Source organism: Chelonoidis abingdonii, chromosome 3, assembly GCF_003597395.2.
Source record: "Chelonoidis abingdonii isolate Lonesome George chromosome 3, CheloAbing_2.0, whole genome shotgun sequence".
Taxonomy (NCBI): Eukaryota; Metazoa; Chordata; order Testudines; family Testudinidae; genus Chelonoidis; species Chelonoidis abingdonii.
In genome coordinates this window covers 132,984,089-132,996,274 of record NC_133771.1, presented here as the reverse complement: position 1 = coordinate 132,996,274, position 12,186 = coordinate 132,984,089, and positions in this window count along the sequence as shown.

Here is a 12,186-nt window from a genome sequence, read left to right as displayed (position 1 = left end):
AAGATTATAATCTGTAAGCATTAACAGTGTTGAAAACTCTTGCAGATTTATGGCCAGTCACATGATTTAGTCCCCTGCTGAAGCTGTCCCCAGCACCCGCCTACTTCCTTGATCCCTTTCCTCCATCTCTGCACTGTCCCCTACCCACCTTAGCCCCACATTCCCCTCCCCCGCCATCTCAACTCTCATTGCTCCCTGTCCCCAGCAGGTACATGTGGTGGCCCCCACAGCTGTACTCATGTTACACACAGTGCACACAACTGGCAGAGGCTGGACTGCCTGGAGAGCAGAGCAAAAAGGGCAGTTTGTCACCAGTGCTCCCAAACTGACTGGTGCTGCAACCCACGCATGAGGTCACAGCACCACTCAATGAAGCTTGGTCTGGTAGCTCTGCCACTGCTTCTGCCTTCCCTGAAATGAGGGGTTCAGTTGTGCATGCTACATGAAAAATTTCTGGGGGCACCCCAGGTGTACTTGCTGCATGGTTCCTTGCCCCCGACCAGCCTACCCTACTCTTGCTCCTGCTTTCCCTCCCTCTGTCCTGATCTCTCCTGGCTCACTGCTCCCAGTCAGTACCTGCTCCCATCCCCTTCCTCCTTTGCCTCAGCCCCATTTACTTCCTCTTCCCAAAGTTTCTGCTCTCCCAAGTCATCCTCTCCCATCCCAGCCATTACCACTCCTCAGCCCTGGCAGGTACCTGCTCCCCAGTCTCATGCTGGGCTCCTCAGCAGGTACCTGCTGCCCTGAGCTCTCCCCACTCCTCATCCCCTGCTGCCATTTGTTCCTCCAGACCCCTAGAGCCTGGGTTCTGAATGCTAGCCATCCGGCAGCAATATTACACCTTGTTAAAGGGGTCCCATAAATAGTTGTGTAGGTATTTTTAACTCGTTTGTTAAGAATATTTGAAGTTTTTATACAAATCCCACCAACTCCCTATTGTCCCATCCCCGAAATTGCTCCCACTTATCTTTGGAGTCTGCATAGCAAAGCCTGATGGTCTTGATTCCCCACCCTACAAGCTTCTGGGGGTAACTGACTGGCCTGCACCTTCATCCTCTTTCTTCAGGGGCAAAACAGAGCCACTATCATCCAGAAAGGGACTCTTCCTGCACTTGCTGGTCTGGTCTGGAACAGCTGGCTCCCACACTTAGCCAGCTGAGCTCTAGGCTCCAACCTTCTAAAGGCAGAGGGGGCTTTCCCAGCTCTCTTCTCAGTGGGCTGGGGATCCCTCTGGGGGTAATTCATATCTAGGTTGGAGTAACACCCTGATCCCCTCCTCCCCCAAGCAGTGGCAGGAGTCTGTGTAGGGGAGATTAGTGACTTTGTCACACTGGTGAGAAATGTTTATGCATGGAGCTGTGCAAACTTTTTAGCATCTGTGGGAACAGATGGCTGCCATGGCCTGGGAGGGTGAGAGAGAGAGCATGGGACCTGCATTATTGTGAGACTGCCTGCAGCAGGGGCCAGAATCTTCTCTTGCAATAAGTATAAGAGCTGAGCTGGCAGTACTGTGATCATCCCACACACTTTGGGAGCAGACAGAGAGAGTTTAGAAATCTGAAGACAGACTAAAACACATGATTTCATCTCTTTAAAGATCCTTGTGATTTTTTTTTTTTTTTTTAGGTCAATCTCATGATTTTGGGGGGTCTGACTTGGATTTTTGAACTCTTGGTATTGGCAATGCTGTTCTAATCATGAGAAGAATAAGGAGTACAGGGACATTTTCCCAATCCCTAGCCTACAACTGTCTGTATCCAAAACTATCCTAGTTTGAGGGGTATACTGGAACTAGCATATCAGCCTGAGGAGAGTCTGTGATATTGGCTGATATTCAGCAAAAAATGTAAGCATGTGCTTAAGTCCCATTGAAGTCAGTTGGATTTAAGAATATGCTTAAAGTTGTGCTCAAGTGCTGTCCTGAAGAGTGAGGTTCAAAGCTGAAGGAATAACACTGACTTTTTTCTGTTTGCCCATGGACATTTGGTGTCAGCACTGTGCCCATCCTTAGGGAGATTTCTAAAAATCAATAACTGTGAAAAGCAAACATGGATTATGAAAACTAGAGATTAAAATAACAGAGGGCAAGTATGTACATTCATTCAATCAGCAGTCATGTCACTCTGAAAGATCAGAATCGACCTCAGGAAGTCATCTAATCCAACCCCCTGCTCAAACCAGGACTAATCCCCAGACAGATTTTTGCCCCCGATCCCTAAATGGCCCCCTCAAGGATTGAGCTCACAACCCTGGGTTTAGCAGGCCAATGCTCAAACTACTGAGCTATCTCTCCCCCCATATATATACTCTCAAATTTGACATTTATTAAGACAATACAAGAAATCTGGATTTACTAGTTTATATGGCAACATGATTCCCTCAATGTATAATCTGAATGTTAAAAATTATCCTATCCACACTGATAATTCAGGATCTAGGGGGAATGCCCCAGATTCAGCTCTCAAACACAACACCATAGAACTTCCCTGGATTAGTTCCTGTTTGAACTACATCATCTTTTTTTTTATTTATTTTTTTAGAAAAACATCCAATCTTGATTTAAAAATCTCCAGTGACAGAGAATCCACAACAATCCTTGATAAGTTGTTGAAATGCTTAAGTACCCTCACTGTTAAAACATTGCACTTTATTTCTAATGCAGTATTTTCCCAAACACTGCACAGTTCTTCTCTGAGATGAAAAGGTCTTTAAGAGAGACGCAAACATGTTGAAAATACAACAGCCTTTGTCTTGCTACACAAGCAGCTACAGAGTTGCCACTACCTTAGCAGGCAATGTCCTGGGGCTGATGTGAAACTATATATAATTAAAATGCATTCTGTAGACCTGAAGAAAGGACAAATGTGTTTAAAATATTGGCATCCAGCTGCTGGCTGCCAAAAACTTAACAACACAAAGGCTTGTGCCTTCAGGCTAGAGATGTTTGCCACAAAGCCCCTTCTGAGGGCAATCAATACACAAAGAAGAAAAAAAACAGCAAAGACTGCAGCTTGAGGCTACCAGATGTTGATTACGTTTCTAGATTTACCAATCCAGTCATCTTCCAAGACAATGAATATCTGTCTGAAATAAGGTGGCCCAAGTGGCAATTAACTTTATTTAAAAAAATACAGCTCCAGTTTTTAAGACATTTGTAAAATTCATTCTAGACACCCTTAGAGAAAGAAAAGTGTTAAAGGTGACCTGCAGAGCACAAATTTAAAAACTGGGAGGCAATTTTTGCTGATTTAGGATGTTTTTTAGTCTTAGTAATATAGGAATGTCATGTTTCACCTTTTCTGTTTTCGCTAGAGGACTTTTTAGATGATTCCAAAAAATTGAGTGAGCATTTTCTGAATCCCTATGAAAGGGTTGAGAGTGCTGAATCTTTTACAAAGAGAGCTTTTCTCCCAACTGTTTAACTTGAATAGGTGTTAACAAGAAGCATTTAAGAGTAAGAAAATTACTTCCCATCTGTTACTCAGGTTTCACTTATATGGTTTCCTTGATGTCATAAGCATGCTAGTTTTTCAATCATCCATAGTCTTCTAAGAATAGTGGTAAACAAGACCAGAATTTCTCGTGTACAGAAGAGAACATGGCTAAAATGCACTGTGCTCCAGCAATTGTGGACCAGCAGAATGGCTGTGGTTACTGCCAGTGCATGTTAGAGAAGCCCTACGGATGACTTGTCCTGCACTGGGGACCAAACTGGCTCCCAGCTATCATATTGTATGTAGTGGAATGTGTAGAAAGGAGACACAAGGCCACCCCTTCTCCCAAGCGCAACATGGGCTGTTCCAGCACACCTGAGGATATGGCCCATTGTGAATACAGGTACTCACATGCCTTAAGTGTTCATAGATTTGAGCCCATACTGCATATACCTCCAGGTCTGAACATGTCAAATCTTACCTGAAAACCTGTATTTATTTTTCCCCTCATCCTATGCCTCCTATTTCTTTCCTTCCTCTGCTGTTCAGTAACTGTATCTTTGTTCCAATGGTATTTTTTTAACAATGCAGAATTTCCTTCATTAGTTCAGAGATGTCAGGGCACATACGGATGTATTAAGAGATCTAGCCACCCTGTTAATTTTTAGGGATACAGATTATAGATTGTTGTTATAAAGTAGAGCTGGTCAAAATATTGGTGGAATGGATTTTGTTGGAAATTGTTGTTTTTGTCAAAATCTGTTTTATGGAAATGGATCAATTTTGATGCAATTTTAATCTGAAAAGTTTTGAAATGATTCAAAATGTAGTGTTTCCTTCTGATCATTTGCTTAGTTTTGACTGTTTCATTTTGACTATATTATGTTTTTATAATAATATATAGACACAATAGTAATATTTACATTACAATGCTTCAGCATTGATACAAAACGTATCAATGTGTTTTGGAACATTTTGTTCTCCAAAATATTTCAAGATTTTGACTCTCTTCCTTTCTATTCAGGACAAAAAATTTTAAAATGTTAGAATTTCCTGTGGGCAGCTCTGTTATAAATATGCATCACCTCTCAGGCAGGGTCCTGTGGAAAAAATAGTATATGATCATGTAATTAAAGGCTGTATCATAAGGTTAAACAGGTAACCTTAATTCTAGCATTTCCTAATCTTTGGGTGCTTGACTTTCCAATGTTCATGGTTTTATGTGTGCAATATGGGTTTAAGATGTAGCCCCATATAGAGCACATTGTTGTCTAATATGGTCCCTTTACTTAACAATTTAGCATAAGTGTAATCAAGAGCAGAATTGGGACCTTCTATTATGCTGTTTGCCTTTTATTGGTTTGCTGCTTGCTAGGTGTGCCGTACGTAGTCTCCTGTTGTTACTTGCCCCCTACACAGCTTTAACTTCAATGAAACGATGCCAATTTACACCAGTTGAAGATCTAGCCCAGTGTACCATTTTGCTTTAATCTGCTATTATATTAATCTGGCTCATGTCACTTGGTGAATGCTGGTAACTGTAGTCTCTGAGTATGTCTACACTGCAAAGAAAAATACCCACTGCCACTTTCCAGAGTCCAGGTAAATTGACTCGGGCTCAGGAGGCATGGGCATGCTATTTTAGCAGTGTAGACATTCCCACTCAGAGTTAAACCCAGTGAGAGCAGAGGGTCTTGGAGCCTGCGCTTCAGCCCAACCAGGAACATCTCTGGACACTTTAGTCCTGCAGCCCAAACCTGCGTCAACTGAGGCTCTAAGGGTATGTCTACACTGCAATAAAACACCCAGGGCTCGTCTGTATCAGCTGACTGGGGCTTGGGCTGTGGAGCAATAAATAATGTTCCATTCAGGCTTGGACTGGAGAGCCCAGGCTCTGGGAACCTCCCCTGTCATGGGGTCTGAGAGCTCAGGCTCCAGCGCAACCCCAAACATCTTCACTGCAGTTTTATAGCCCCATGAGCCCAAGTCAGCTGACACAGGCCTGACGGAGGTCTCTTACTGGAGTATAGACATGCCCTGAGAGTCCGTGCCATGAGTTTTTTCCTTTGCTGTGTAGACATGACTGCTTAGCTATTCCCAGTCAAGCTGCAGCATGATATTGTACCACTGGGTGTCACTCTGGACCACATAAAAGATTAACAAACATCTTTCTTTAAAAAATACAGACTCAATAAATAAACAATCAAAACATAGGGCAAAATTTTCAAAGACCAATGTTTGTGTTATGCTAAAAAAAAAAAGGTGCATATGCACCTTTTGCATGTGAACAGCCAGTGTTTGTGCCCCAGTCTCCATTTTCATGGTGCTAATGCTCCTTTGTGTGCAGAAATACAGGTTTTGTACTCCCAGCAGGAGATGAAGCAAATGTGTTTAACCTGTATCAACAACCAGCCTTTGATGTCTTGCCCCCTGTATCTTTTGTTCAGGAAGGAACATTTCTAAAGTCAGTGATTCAAGCGTTCCAGAACTTTGCAGTTCTGGAAAGCGTGAGCTGCTGGAATCAGTGCTCAAACTGAGAGTATGGGGAGCATCTCTAGTGCTGTGGTGCAGTTCTGAGCTTGGGTCCCACATTCAAGGGAAATATGGTAAAGGCAGAACTTAAAGGGTGTATGGGGTGGGGGGCTATGGCATGGGTCACACACTCAGATCCCACCCTCTCCTCCCACCAAAAAATTAAGCAGGATCTTGCCAAACCTCAGACTCTCCCACCCTCTCATTTTTTCAGATTACATTAAGCACTGGATAAAGGTGTTTTCTGCAGAATGGACTTGAGTAGACCAACTAATTAACTGCTTTTTTGCTTCTTTCCTTTTTTTTAAACTGTTTCCTTTTAATCTTCCTTTTGCTTTCTGCCAGTCTTTACATGTTGTTCCAAGTAAAACAGTACCACAGCTTTTTGTGGTTACCTCAGGAGAAGAGGTTATTACTCTGAACTTGATGGAGGGAGGGGAAAAACTACTCAGGCCTCAGCTCTTAGAATTTTGGGGGTTAATCCTGTGGCACATTGACTTCTGTGGGAGCAGGAACAGGGTCTTTGCACACCTGATTGTCGTTTCCCCCTCACTATGATATGTTGCCTGTTTCTGAACTAAAATGATAGCTCTGCAAGGAGGAATAGAATTGCCTTCTCAAAACAGACCCAAGATGTCCTGCTGACTTGGACTCCTGACTGACATCAGCTACAGATTTTGACTCCCTGTGGATTTTTAGTTAAATCCATCATCAGAAATAGGCTTTTTATCTTTTTGACCATTGTTATGTGACTGCTATTAATTCAAACCTTATTTCACAAACTGCTGGAGGCGGGGCACGTTTAAATGAATAACTTGTAATCTAATCAAGAGGATTTATTTTTAGGTAGACTGCCTGATGTGCCTCAGCAAGACAGAACTGGATTCGCTCCTCTTTCTGCTCAAAATGAAACTAAAGAGAGGATTATAAACATAACGGTTATTATTGGCTCCACTCTGTAATAGCAAAGCTATTGTTATTTATATTTATGGTAGAGATGGACTAGCCAAAAGAAATTAGACAGGTAACTACAAACCTTGGCGGCCACATGTATAATACCCAACCTGCATCTCAGTGTGTTGATATCTGCATCACAATGCCATCCTGGGAGATGCCACACTGGAACTGGCAGCCCTTCTCCAGAGAGATGATTCCAAAAAGGGTGGGCTGCATAGGGAAGCAAAGAGCCTAACCCTCTCTTTTCACCCATCCACCAGAGATGGGCTTCCAGAGTACAAGCTTTGCTGGATGATTTGCCACATGAGTATTTCCTTGTGTCAAGCGCTCACAGGCTATGACTACACTAGCACTTTTGTCAGTCAGGGGTACTATCACTGCTCGCTGGGGTGGTTTCGTTATGCTGGTGGAAGAGCTCTCTTGCAATGGCAAAGAGCGGCTACACAGGAGACCTTACAGTGGCACAGCTGTGTTGCTGTAAGGTCTTTAGTGTAGACACAGCCAACGTCTCTCCTAGAAAGGTGTGTGTGTGTGTGTGTGATCTTGGGAAATCACTTAGTCTGTGGCAGAGGTAGGAAGAGAACTCCAATTTTCCCAGTCCCAGGCCAGTAACCTATCCACAGACCATCTTCCCCAGGTTAGAGAATGCTCCTCAGATAGAGTACAAGTTTGGCATTTCAAATGGAGGTGGCCTATTTCCCATGGGGCCTCCAGTGACCTTAAACCTCTCATAGTCACCATCAACCTTCCCACAAGGGCAAACTTCTGCTGTTTCCTGATGGCTGTTGGAAGGGGGCACACAACGGTCTACTGTAGTTGTACCATGGTCCCCAGAAGGATCTGTGCTTGACTTAGCCAGAAACCCTCCTTGGGCTCCCATGGTGCTCACACTTGGCTGAAGTAGTCAGCCAGCCTGGGAGACAGTGAAGAGTACTCCTCACTCTGTGTCTAGGCAATGTGGAAAGTGCTGGACAGAGCAGGGTCCCAACCTCATCTTTCCTCTCCCAGTCTACGGGGATACGAGTAGGGAGCAGGGCCCGTGCACTCTAATTACATCCTGGCCAATTAAATATTTCTCTTTGGACAACCCCCTGATGGATGTTCAGGGGGACAAAGTCTGATACAAAATCTTTGCTGCAGGGAAGCCAAATAGCAGATGCTTCTTTGTGTCTGTCTTGTATGGTAAGAAATAAGGCAGTTACAGTAGCATTAATAATGTATAGGGAATATAAAAAACTAGAAAGAGCTTCTATTGCCACTATTTGGTGTTCTGGGAAGAGTGGCTTATACTGACTTCTAGCCAAGAAAATTCTTGAACAGAATAGGTGTATTATCACACATATAGATGGTACAGACCAGGCCCAGCCTGTTCAAGTTTGCTCTAGGAAGAACTTTACAGGATTTACACAAGAATTGTACTTGCAGATCAGCAGAGCCGTGTGTGTCTCTCATTTAAAATACCCCATTGTGTGACTAGATTAACTATTTCTTCAGGCAAACAGACGCATAGCTTTTTGCAAGTGTGCCTGTGTTTGCCCTTGTACACAGCAGCTGGTATATCACTGAAGTTATATCAGCATTAAAAACATCCAGCAGGCTAGTTGCTAGCTAACATTTCAAACTCTAGATCTAGTGTGGTAATTCTGGGCTCTGCGGTGGGAGGAGATGTTCTTCTTCTTGGTAAAAATGAAGACCGCAACTGCATCTGTTTTGTGGTAGAGATGGACAAAACTCTACCCTCATGTCAGTGCATAGATACAGGACAAGCATTAAAGGGTCTTGTGTGCCTAGTGAGATCAGAATATATAGTAGTGCCCTATGTGGGGGAATTTGCAACTTTAGTGCCCTATAATGTCTCTTAGGTAGACATGCAGCTCACAAAAGAGTTGGTGTTGACCTTCATCTTTTGCTTAAGTAGAATCTGTGAAGTGGCAAGAATTCTGATCTCTGCAGTGGGAGATTGCTTCTTCCTGGCTGGGGAAACAAATTCTATGAAATATTCATTTGCACAGAAGGGAGTGGAAATGTTTGAAGGGGAATGGCAATTGCCTGGGGGAAGGAATGGCCTGTGATATGTCATTCCTCCTCTCACTAAAGTGGCTGCAGACAGCACAAAGGCAAGAGGGCTCCAATGACTCTGAGGAAGACTTGAAAGATGCTCTTTGCCTGCTCATGCCAGAGCTCAAAGGATTAGGGCAGGACAATAGAAAATGTAACAGTTTCTGCCATGTGTGACAATTGTCAGATTTGAGCTAGGAAAGGTGTGAACCAGTCCAGATAGAACAAAGACCACCTCTGTCCTTAAATCCAAAATCAACCTGGATTATTTTTTGGGGGTTCAGAAAAGTCTAATTAACCATTTAAGTAAATGTCAACTTTGTGCTTCCTGGTTTTCCTTCCTCTGCTCCCTCCCCCCCACCACCCAATTTCATTCTAAGTCACTGATGTGTGTCTCCGTAGTTCTTTGTCCCCTTCTATCTGTGGGAACACTTCAAGATGGAGACTGCACCCTCACCCCCTTCCTTCCTCAGGCGTCGGGCTAATGAATACTTAGGGACTGGTAGTCGGTCAAAACTTTGGCCTGGGTGAGCCACAAGTGCCAGTATACCATCATCCCAAAATTCAGGGATAAATACTCATCTACAGTTCCTATAGTCTCCAAAAAGGATAAGTACTTGTTTTTTACATTCTAGGGAGAGAACTATTTATGTCACTTTTTTAGCTATTCAGTCAAACCCTCATTTAAGAGGCTGTATATGTCAATGGATACCACAGAGTTCATATCTGAAGCACTGGAACCAGAGCTGCAATAATTCCAGCACAAGTGCTGCTGCTAATCCCAGTGGAAGAAGGGCAGTTGTCCATAAACCTACTTTCAGGCACAATAGATTATGTTAAACACAATGAGCCAAGTTCACCACGGGCATAAACAGGCTCAACTCCATTAACTTCTGTGATGTTGCATCCATTTATACCAGGAGAGAATTTGATCTGATGCCTTTTAATAAGTAAATCATTTGTATCTGAGGGCAGGAAGATGGATTAATTGGAGTCAATCCAGTATCTTTCAGAGGATGCTTTGGGTATATCTCGTAGAGATGGGTTTGGGCTGCCAAGTTCAAAGAGGTTCAGACTCAGTGTTCTGACTCGGGTCCGTCTCTCATTCTATTCCTTTAACAACATCCCCACTTGTTCTTCTGTAATGTATTAAATTACTTATGACCCTACAGCTGGTCACCACCACAGCTGGTGCTAGACATAACGCATTAGGCTGACCCTCCCCAGGATCAGACAAGAAGCAAATGGCTCAAAGCTTGTCAAAATTAACATGTAGAGGGATTTATTATAATCTCCTGATATTGTATGTCAGATTGCAAACATAGCTTCTCATCGTGGGTGTTTCCCCACCAGCACCACTCATTTTGAAATGATGGAAGTTGCTATATTCTTCTAATCATGAGGAGCTATTAGCTGTAAAGTATCTGACAGGTTTATCTGATCCTGCAGGCAAGGGGGCTGGGGCAGTGAATAAGCAAATAGCTATAATCTTTCTCTCTCTTTCCGAGGCTCCCCCAATGGTGCTGTAAGGTATGAAGAAAGCCAAGGGCTTGTCTAGATTAGTAGTTAGACCAGTGTAAACCCCAAATGTAGATGCTCTGCACTGGTATAACTTGACCCAGCAACTTCTGCCAAACTGCAGCTGCACATTTGGCACTGTTATAGCTACAAAAAACCCAGTACAGAGAGAGAGACCAAATGTAGCTTAGGAAAAAGTACAAAAACAATTAAAATTTCATGTTAAACCCTTCCAGTTTACAAGCAGTGGGGAAACTTTTTTTTACCAGGGCATATTTGTGCTGGATATTTCTCAATATTTTAAGACAGGAGTAAAGTAAAGAGCATGGAACTCTGAGTCAGGAGGACCTTGGTTTGAATACAAGGTCTCATAAGGAGTGTGAAGCAGAGTGTGGTTATTCTCCCACCTTCTTCCCCGTAGAAATTTCACAGGTTCCAGTGGTTGGGCCTTCACCAAACCCTTTTATTTTAAGTTCCCTTCACAATTTCCACAACAATCCTCATGCAACGTTTACAGCATCACTGTGCCTTTTGGCCCTCTCCCCAGGACCCAGGGGAAAGAGGTCTCTCGTCCCCGAGGCCTCCATCTAACTGAACTCAACAAGCCCTGGTCCTCTCTCTCCTCTTGGCATTTCCTTCCTCCCTTGGGCTGATGGGCTAATTGGCTCCTTATCCCATCCAGCCTGATTACCTCATCAGCTTTCTCAAGGGGAACTCATTACTATCTGAGTGATCAGAGTGTAGGCTCACCTGTTCAACCCCATGCACTCTGTCACAGGGTACATCCATACAGCAAAAAAACAAACTCATTCTCAGCAGTGAGTCTCAGAGCCCAGGTCAATTGACTCAGGCTAGTGAGGCTCACATAGCACTGTAGACATTGGGGCTCAGGCTGAAGCCTGGGCTTTGAAACCCTGTAAGGTGGGGAAGGGTCTGGAAGCCCAGGCTGCAGCCCAAGCCTGAATATCTAGACTGCAATTTCTAGCTCCACAGGGTAAGCCCCACAAATCCAAGTCAGTTGTTCCAGGCTCTGAGACTCAATGCTGTGGGGTGTTTTTGTTTTGGGGGGTGTTTTTTTTTGCTGTGTAGATGTACCCAGTGACTTCCTATGTGGTCTTTGGCAAGTCACTTTGATCTCACTATCTACATTTTCCTTCTGCAAAATAGGGATAATAACACTTACCTACCTGACAGAGTTGTTACGGAGATTAATATCCGTATAGTGGCTAATATTCTTATTCTTCAAAGGGATAGATCATCATCAGTATAACCTAAAATGGATATTCTGATACAGAAGTCAGGATTAGTAAATGTCAGAGTCACTTTACAGGCAACTTTTTTTGTTGTTGTTGTTGTTAAAGTAGATCAAGGCTCAGTGCACGTGGAACTTGTCAAAATCAAAGGAATTTCTATTCTGTGACAGAATCCAACATTTGTTTTTGTTCCAGTTTGGATGAGAAGTCTAGAGTAACAAATTTCTTGCAGAAAGGACATTTTAGAAAAATTTCAAATCAGAAACTTTGAATTGTTTCATTTTGGTTATGTCAAAACATAATATAATTAAGATTCATTTTGTTTAGACTTTATATATTTATAATAAGATTTTATTATCAAAGTCTATAGAAATATTATTGAAACAAATTGTCAATCTACACATTCCCATTCAATCTTTCGATTTCAATGAAAC